This window comes from Pseudophryne corroboree, chromosome 5 (genome assembly GCF_028390025.1).
Source record: "Pseudophryne corroboree isolate aPseCor3 chromosome 5, aPseCor3.hap2, whole genome shotgun sequence".
NCBI classification, from domain to species: Eukaryota; Metazoa; Chordata; class Amphibia; order Anura; family Myobatrachidae; genus Pseudophryne; species Pseudophryne corroboree.
This window is the reverse complement of record NC_086448.1, coordinates 397,088,676-397,098,684: the sequence shown is the minus strand read 5'-3', so window position 1 is coordinate 397,098,684 and position 10,009 is coordinate 397,088,676.

Genomic DNA, 10,009 nt, shown 5'->3' with positions numbered 1-10,009 from the left:
TAATGTCCATTCTGTCAGGAGGGTATTAGAGACCCGACACTGGACAGGTGATGCTGACTTTAAAAGGCACATAGAGATTCTGCCTTATAAGGGTGAGGAATTGTTTGGGGATGGTCTCTGGGACCTCGTATCCAGAGCAAAAGCTGGGAAGAAAAAATCTTACCTCAGGTTTCCTCACAGCCGAAGAAAGCACCGTATTATCAGGTACAGTCCTTTCGGCTTCAGAAAAGCAAGCGGGTCAAAGGCGCTTCCTTTCTGCACAGAGACAAGGGAAGAGGGAAAAAGCTGCACCAGTCAGCCAGTTCCCAGAATCAAAATTCTTCCCCCACTTCCTCTGAGTCCACCGCATGACGCGGGGGCTCCACAGGCGTAGCCAGGTACGGTGGGCCGCCTCAAAAAATTCAGCGATCAGTGGGCTCGCTCACAGATGGATCCCTGGGTCCTTCAAGTAGTATCTCAGGGGTACAAGCTGGAATTCAAGATGTCTCCCCCCCGCAGTTTCCTCAAATCTGCCTTGCCGACAACTCCCTCAGGCAGGGAGGCTGGGCTAGAGGCAATTCACAAGCTGTATTCCCAGCAGGTGATAGTCAAGGTACCCCTACTTCAACAAGGACGGGGTTACTATTCCACACTGTTTGTGGTACCGAAACCGGACGGTTCGGTGAGACCCATTTTAAATTTGAAATCCTTGAACACATACATAAAAAAATTCAAGTTCAAGATGGAATCGCTCAGGGCGGTTATTGCAAGCCTGGACGAGGGGGATTACATGGTATCCCTGGACATCAAGGATGCTTACCTGCATGTCCCCATTTACCATCCTCACCAGGAGTACCTCAGATTTGTGGTACAGGGTTGCCATTACCAATTCCAGACGCTGCCGTTTGGACTGTCCACGGCACCAAGGGTGTTTACAAAGGTAATGGCAGAAATGATGATACTCCTTCGAAAAAGGGAGTTTTAATTATTCCGTACTTGGACGATCTCCTTATAAAGGCGAGATCCAAGGAGGAGCAGTTGTTGGTCGGGGTAGCACTATCTCGGGAAGTACTACAACAGCACGGATGGATTCTAAACATTCCAAAGTCACAGCTGGTTCCTACCACACGCCTACTGTTCCTGGGGATGGTTCTGGACACAGAACAGAAAAAAGTGTTTCTCCCACAGGAGAAAGCCAAGGAGCTGTCATCTCTAGTCAGAGACCTCCTGAAACCAAAACACGTATCGGTGCATCACTGCACACGAGTCCTGGGAAAAATGGTAGCTTCCTACGAAGCAATTCCATTCGGCAGGTTCCATACAAGAACCTTTCAGTGGGACCTCTTGGACAAGTGGTCGGGATCGCATCTTCAGATGCATCGACTGATAACCCTGTCTCCAAGGACCAGGGTATCTCTACTGTGGTGGCTGCAGAGTGCCCATCTTCAAGGGGGCCGCAGATTCGGCATACAGGACTGGGTCCTGGTGACCACGGATGCCAGCCTTCGAGGCTGGGGGCAGTCACACAGGGAAGAAATTTCCAAGGACTTTGGTCAAGTCAGGAGTCGTCCCTACACATAAATATTTTGGAACGGAGGGACATTTACAATGCCCTAAGTCAGGCAAGGACCCTGCTTCAAAACCAGCCGGTACTGATCCAATCAGACAACATCATGGCAGTCGCCCATGTAAACCGTCAGGGCGGCACAAGAAGCAGGATGGCAATGGCAGAAGCCACAAGGATTCTCCGATGGGCGGAAAATCACGTCTTAGCACTGTCAGCAGTGTTCATTCCGGGAGTGGACAACTGGGAAGCAGACTTCCTCAGCAGACACGACCTACACTCGGGAGAGTGGGGACTTCATCCAGAAGTCTTCCAACTGATGGTAAACCATTGGGAAAGGCCACAGGTGGACATGATGGCGTCCCGCTTAAACAAAAAGCTAGAGAGATATTGCGCCAGGTCAAGGGACCCTCAGGCAATAGCTGTGGACGCTCTAGTGACACCGTGGGTGTACCAGTCGGTTTATGTGTTCCCTCCTCTGCCTCTCATACCAAAGGTACTGAGAATAATAAGAAGACGAGGAGTAAGAACGATACTCGTGGTTCCGGATTGGCCAAGAAGAGCTTGGTACCCAGAACTTCAAGAAATGATATCAGAGGACCCATGGCCTCTACCGCTCAGACAGGATCTGCTACAACAGGGGCCTTGTCTGTTCCAAGACTTACCGCGGCTGCGTTTGACGGCATGGCGGTTGAACACCGGATCCTAAAGGAAAAGGGCATTCCGGAGGAAGTCATTCCTACGCTGATTAAAGCCAGGAAAGAAGTAACCGCAAACCATTATCACCGTATTTGGCGAAAATATGTTGCGTGGTGTGCGGCCAGGAAGGCCCCAACAGAGGAATTTCAGCTGGGTCGATTTCTGCACCTCCTACAGTCAGGAGTGACTATGGGCCTAAAATTGGGTTCCATTAAGGTCCAGATTTCGGCTCTGTCGATTTTCTTTCAGAAAGACCTGGCTTCACTGCCTGAAGTTCAGACTTTTGTAAAGGGAGTTCTGCATATTCAGCCCCCTTTTGTGCCTCCAGTGGCACCTTGGGATCTCAACGTGGTGTTGAGTTTCCTAAAATCACATTGGTTTGAGCCACTTAAAACCGTGGATCTGAAATATCTCACGTGGGAAGTGGTCATGTTATTGGCCTTGGCTTCGGCCAGGCGTGTGTCAGAATTGGCGGCTTTGTTACTCGTCCCCAGTTTCTCCCTAAGGTGGTATCAGCTTTTCACTTGAACCAACCTATTGTAGTGCCTGCGACTACTAGGGACTTGGAGGATTCCAAGTTACTGGACGTAGTCAGGGCCTTGAAAATTTATGTTTCCAGGACGGCTGGAGTCAGGAAAACTGACTCGCCTTTTATCCTGTATGCACCCAACAAACTGGGTGCTCCTGTTTCTAAGCAGACTATTGCTCGCTGGATTTGTAGCACAATTCAGCTGGCGCATTCTGTGGCTGGACTGCCGCATCCTAAATCAGTAAAAGCCCATTCCACGAGGAAAGTGGGCTCATCTTGGGCGGCTGCCCGAGGGGTCTCGGCGTTACAACTTTGCCGAGCTGCTACTTGGTCAGGGGCAAACACGTTTGCTAAATTCTACAAATTTGATACCCTGGCTGAGGAGGACCTTGAGTTCTCTCATTCGGTGCTGCAGAGTCATCCGCACTCTCCCGCCCGTTTGGGAGCTTTGGTATAATCCCCATGGTCCTTACGGAGTTCCCAGCATCCACTAGGACGTCAGAGAAAATAAGATTTTACTCACCGGTAAATCTATTTCTCGTAGTCCGTAGTGGATGCTGGGCGCCCATCCCAAGTGCGGATTGTCTGCAATACTTGTATATAGTTATTGCCTAACTAAAGGGTTATTGTTGTGAGCCATCTATTGAGAGGCTCAGGTTATAGTTCATACTGTTAACTGGGTATAGTATCACGAGTTATACGGTGTGATTGGTGTGGCTGGTATGAGTCTTACCCGGGATTCAAAATCCTTCCTTATAGTGTCAGCTCTTCCGGGCACAGTATCCTAACTGAGGTCTGGAGGTGGGTCATAGTGGGAGGAGCCAGTGCACACCAGGTAGTCTAAAAGCTTTCTTTTAGTTGTGCCCAGTCTCCTGCGGAGCCGCTATTCCCTATGGTCCTTACGGAGTTCCCAGCATCCACTACGGACTACGAGAAATAGATTTACCGGTGAGTAAAATCTTATTTTTTTTGCACTGCGGCATGCTCGAGGGAAGGGAGCAGGCACCCCCCCACCCCACCGCCACTACTCCTCCGCCAGCATCACTGCCGAGCCGGTCAGTGTTCCGGCGGCAATGAGCAGTAGGCAGCCACCAGCAACAACAGTCAGGAAGCTGTTACTCCCGGCAGCAGTAGCGTCAAGCTGCAATTCAGCCAGCGGCACGATGATCCGGGAGACAGTGGCAGCACAGGGAAGCAGTACCCCCTCCAATCGCAGCACCAACCAGGAGACTGAGGCAGCAACCTGCCCCCAGCAGCAGCACCACCCTGATGATAGGTAAGATGCATTTTGGTGTCACAAGAAGGTGGCCAGAGTAGTGGCTGGCTGTGGTCACACCCCAGGGAAAAGTGATAGTGATTTCAGTGTTTCCTTGCGCGGGGATTGGATGTGTAGATGTATGGAGGCTATGTATGTATAGATGTGAGCGAAAGTGGTTGGATGTATGAGAGCGGCAGTGTGCGGATGTATGAGAGCGGCAGTGTGCGGATGTATGAGATCGGCAGTGTGCGGATGTATAACTGCGTCAGTGTGTGGCTGTATGAGTGCGATGGTGTGCGGCTGTATGCGTGCGGTGGTGTGCTTCGGTGTGTGGATGTATGAGAGCGGCAGTGTGCGGCTGTAAGAGTGCGGCTGTAAGAGTGCGGGCAGTATGCGGCTGTAAGAGTGCGGCAGTGTGCGGATGTATGAGAGCGGCAGTGTGCGGATGTATGAGAGCGGCGGTGTGCGGCTGTATGAGAGCAGTAGTGTGCGGATGTATGAGAGCAGGGTTGTACGGCTGTATGAGAGCGGCAGTGTACGGCTGTATGAGAGCGGCAGTGTGCGGCTGTATGAGTGCGGCAGTGTGCGGCTGTATGAGTGCGGCAGTGTGCGGATGTATGAGAGCGGCAGTGTGCGGATGTATGAGAGCGGCAGTGTACGGCTGTGTGAGAGCGGCAGTGTGCGGATGTATGAGAGCGGCAGTGTACGGCTGTATGAGAGCGGCAGTGTACGGCTGTATAACTGCGTCGGTGTGTGGATGTATGAGTGCGGTGGTGTGTGGATGTATGAGTGCGGTGGTGTGTGGATGTATGAGTGCGGTGGTGTGTGGATGCATGAGTGCGGTGGTGTGTGGATGTATGAGTGCGGTGGTGTGTGGATGTATGAGTGCGGCGGTGTGTGGATGTATGAGAGCGGCAGTGTGCGGATGTATGAGAGCGGCAGTGTGCGGATGTATGAGAGCGGCAGTGTGCGGATGTATGAGAGCGGCAGTGTGCGGATGTATGAGAGCGGGGTTGTACGGATGTATGAGAGCGGGGTTGTAAGGATGTATGAGAGCGGGGTTGTACGGATGTATGAGAGCGGCAGTATGCGGATGTATGAGAGTGGCAGTGTGCGGATGTATGAGAGCGGCAGTGTGCGGATGTATGAGAGCGGCAGTGTGCGGATGTATGAGAGCGGCAGTGTGCGGATGTATGAGAGCGGGGTTGTACGGATGTATGAGAGCGGGGTTGTACGGATGTATGAGAGCGGGGTTGTACGGATGTATGAGAGCGGGGTTGTGCGGATGTATGAGAGCGGCGGTGTGCGGATGTATGAGAGCGGCGGTGTGCGGCTGTATGAGTGCGGCGGTGTGCGGATGTATGAGAGCGGCAGTGTGCGGATGTATGAGAGCGGCAGTGTGCCGATGTATGAGAGCGGGGTTGTACGGATGTATGAGAGCGGCGGTGTGTGGATGTATGAGAGCGGCGGTGTGTGGATGTATGAGAGCGGCAGTGTGCGGATGTTTGAGAGCGGGGTTGTACAGATGTATGAGAGTGGGGTTGTACGGATGTATGAGAGCGGCAGTGTATGGATGTATGAGAGCAGCAGTGTACAGTTGTGTGAGAGCGGCAGTGTGCAGATGTATGAGAGTGGCGGTGTACGGATGTATGAGAGCGGCAGTGTATGGATGGCAGCGTCATAGGGAGGGATGTCGGAATGCTGTTATAGGATTCCTAATACAAAATGGAATCCGTATAGTGGGCGGGGCTGGCACCATGGCACCACGTTGGGCTTGATGGGCAGGTAGTGCGGCAAGCACACCCAAATCGGCGTCTGACGTCGCCCGCAGTCCACACTGTTGTGAGGAGTCCGAGTTAATTTTGACTGTGTAGTGCACTCACAGAGGACCTACCGCCCGTCCCCTCCTCGCATCTGAGCAGCAGGTCAGGCTCTTATTTTCTTTTTAATCAGTAGAGGCCGAGTGAACTGTGAGCAGGGGGGCAGAGCTACATGGGACCCAGAGGGGCTGCAGTGCTGTCAGAGAGGGAGAGGAAGAGAGAGATGAAGCTACTGCAGATCCCCAACTGATTGTGAGGTGCCGGGTTGAAGGTGATGTGATCACCCTTCTCCCTCGCTGCCGCTGGGGACCGCATCTAGGCTTCCTCCATCGAGGGCATGCGGCGCAGCAGTGGGCAGCGTGTAATGAGTTTGTCTGACTCATTATACTGCTGCCAGTTGTGGACACCTCCGTCCGTACGGACTGGTGTACATGCCCAGCACAGAGGTGACAGTGTTGGTGAAAGTGCTGCCCAGCTCTGACCCTGCAGGCCTCCCTGATCTGACTGCGGCCGCTGCTGCTGCAGCCCGATACCCCTGCCGGTCCCCTCCATAGACTTCTGCCTGGCCAGCGCTGAGGTATTAGGGGTAGCCCAGCTGCGGGAAGGGTATGTCTCTGGCTTTCTCTCCGTCAGGGGAAGGTGACAGCGGCGGAGGAAGTGCTGCCCACCTCAGACACTGCAGGCCTCCCCGGTCCAGCTGCGGCCACAGCTGATGCTGCCAGAACCCCCTGCGGTCTCCTTTGTTGACTGCCGCATGGCCAGTGCTGAAGTAGTGGGGGTAGGCCAGCTACGGGAAGAGTGTCTCTGCCTCGGGCTCTCTCTCTCTGGCAGGGGAAGGAAGGGCTGATTCTCTGGCACAACAGGGAGGGCTGGGCTGCAGGAACACAGCACTGGAAGAAACAGGAGGCCGAACTCATGACCAAAAAGTGAGCAGTGCAGTGATCTGCCCCCTGGTCTTTCCCTCTCTCTGGGTGCAGAGCTGTATTCTACAGAGAGAGCTGGGATGGAAAGAAGGGGAACGGCACCTGACATACACATACACGCGCAACACCTGACACACACACATATACACGTGCGGCACCTGACACACACACACGTAGCATCAGACACAATAAAATAAACATGCAGCACCTGACACATGCATATACACGCAGCACCTGACACATGCATATACACGCAGCACCTAAAACATACATATACACGCACACCATCAGACACTAATATACACATGCAGCACCTGACACACACATACACACGCAGCACCTTACTCACACACACATAGACACTTGCAGCACCTGACGCACACACATGTATACGCGCAGCACCTGACGCACACTCATGTACACGCGCAGCACCTGACGCACACTCATGTACATGCACAGCACCTAATGCACACTCATGTACATGCGCAGCACCTGGCGCACACTCATGTACACGCGCAGCACCTGGTGCACACTCATGTACACGCGCAGCACCTGACACAGACATACGTATTCATGCACAGCACCAGACATACACTTGTACACACGCGGAGCACCTGATACTCACACACATATACACCCGCAACACCTGACACACACACACGTGCGGCAGCTGACGCATACACACGCACCATCAGACACACTCATATATTCACGCAGCACCTGACACACACATACACACACACGACCTGACACACACATACACAGGCAGCACCTGACACACACACATATACACGCGCAGCACCTGACACCACGCACTAACACGTACAAGCAATGCATTTCACGCCTACCTCCAGCCTCAGTTACAGGCTGCTGCCGCCTACCCCCCTCCCTGCATCAGCTGCAAAGGCAGCAAAATATTTTGACCAAAGTCTAAAGGCCCATACACATTAAACAATGTCGCTCTGTGAGCGACATCGTCTAATGTTTCCCCCTCCCGGGCCGGCCGGCGGCCGACTGTACACACTGAGCGATATGACCGCTCATATCACTCAGTGACGTCACGCCCCCGCCAGCCCTGCATGAAGGTCGTGGACGACAGTCCACATCCTTCATGCATGCCCTACCGACAGCGACGATTGTTGCCGACCCGCGGGGCCGCGCATCGTTCGTCGCTGGCGGCATACAAACTTAACAATAAAACGAGCGACGTCGCTCAAGGAGGGGGAAAATGAGCAACGTCGCTCATTAAATCGTTAAGTGTGTACGGACCTTAAACAATTCGGTTTGGTAAATAAAATAATTTTGCACAGAACAGTGATGTTATACGAACATTTTCATTAAACATTTAAAAAATCAAATGTTTATTCTTACAGTGAAATTTTACATTTCTGAATAAAAAAAAAAAATTTAAAAAAAGCGATGAAATTCCATAGACAAAAAACCTTACGGTTTCACATGTCCCATTAAGGCTTCTTAGACATGATCGAAATTTCAGAAACCTGTTGTAACTCTTCCACTCAAACTCCAAAAAGCAATGAAATTCCGATCATTAAGGCTGACGCCTTAATGGACGTGTTCCTTGCGCAATACAGATATGGTATGCCATCACAGCCTGTGGGTAAGTGCAGATTCAGCACTCTCACAGAGTGAGATTGCTGTCACTCACACAATGGTGGAGCTGCTAATTCACAGATTTGTGTGCTCATTGGAATACACACATGCAGTCTATGCAACTGAAGGTCTGAGCGGAAGACAAAGCTGCTCAGATGAGGTAAGAGTGTTGTTGATTGAAGGGAGGAGACAGAGCGGTGTGGATGGGGAAACAAAAGTGTGTGGATAGAGGGAACACTAAGCAGCACTGATGGGGGGGGACAAAGAAACACAGAGGGTAATTCAGGTCACAGCAGCAGCGATCGCAGTCTGAATTAGTTTGTGAGGTACGCACGTGCAATGGCCGCACTGCGCGTGCGTACCCCAGGAGCCCAGTGAGATGCTATCAGCATCTCACTGTCTGCGATCACCCTGCCTGATTGATAGGCAGAGGTGGTTGCGGGGAAGGAGGGGGGCGTGCAAACAGCGTTAGAATGCCATTGGCAGGGCATGGTCTGCACAACGGAGGTGTTTCCGGACCACTGGGGGGTGGGCTGTGGCGGTTATCCCCCTGCCAAGAGCGCAAGACCCACGAAATTTACCTTCAGGATGTCGGCTACATGAATGGGGTAAGAGTGGTGTGGATAGGGGGTAGATTAAGCAGCAAGTATGGGAAGAGAGACAGAGCGGTGCAGATGGGGGAAATGGTGCAGATGGGTTGAAAACACTGGCATGGATGGGTAGAAAACTGGTGCAGATGGGAGAGAAGACAGTGTGCCATGTATTGGAGGAGGCAGAGTGACGTTGAAGAAGGAAACACTGAGCAGCACAGAGAGAAGGAAACGGTGGTACAGACAAAGCACAGGTGCGGAAAGACAGATGGTGCAGATAAGTTAGTACAGACTAGCACAGATGGGAGAACATAGCAGTAGGGATTGGGGAAGACAGAGCAGCATGGAGGTGTATAGGGGAAGCAAGTGTAGATGCATAGACAGTAGATGGGGTATTATAGTTTTAGCAATTAACCAAGATATTTTGAGGGAGCTAAATGTGTATTCTAAATGAGATGAATGTATGGAGTGAGAAGCTGTTGTAACAAGGTGGGATTGTTGTGGTGATCGAATGGGATGGTTGTGGGCACTGTGTGGGATGGGAGCACCATAAAACAGCTCAGACCTTCAGTTGCATAGACTGCATGTGTGTATTCCAATGAGCACACAAATCTGTGAATTAGCAGCTCCACCATTGTGTGAGTGACAGCAATCTCACTCTGTGAGAGTGCTGAATCTGCACTTACCCACAGGCTGTGATGGCATACCATATCTGTATTGTGCAAGGAACACGTCCATTAAGGCGTCAGCCTTAATGATCGGAATTTCATTGCTTTTTGGAGTTTGTGTGGAAGAGTTACAACAGGTTTCTGAAATTTCGATCATGTCTAAGAAGCCTTAATGGGACATGTGAAACCGTAAGGTTTTTTGTCTATGGAATATATATATATATATATATATATATATATATACAGACATAGCTTTACTAGTATTGCTAGTCCAGTGCAGTTTTATTGTTGTTTCTAATAATTTCTGCATCATACATGTGACTGTGTGTGCCAATAGCTGCTGTCTGTTTTTCCATTCAGTGTATCTC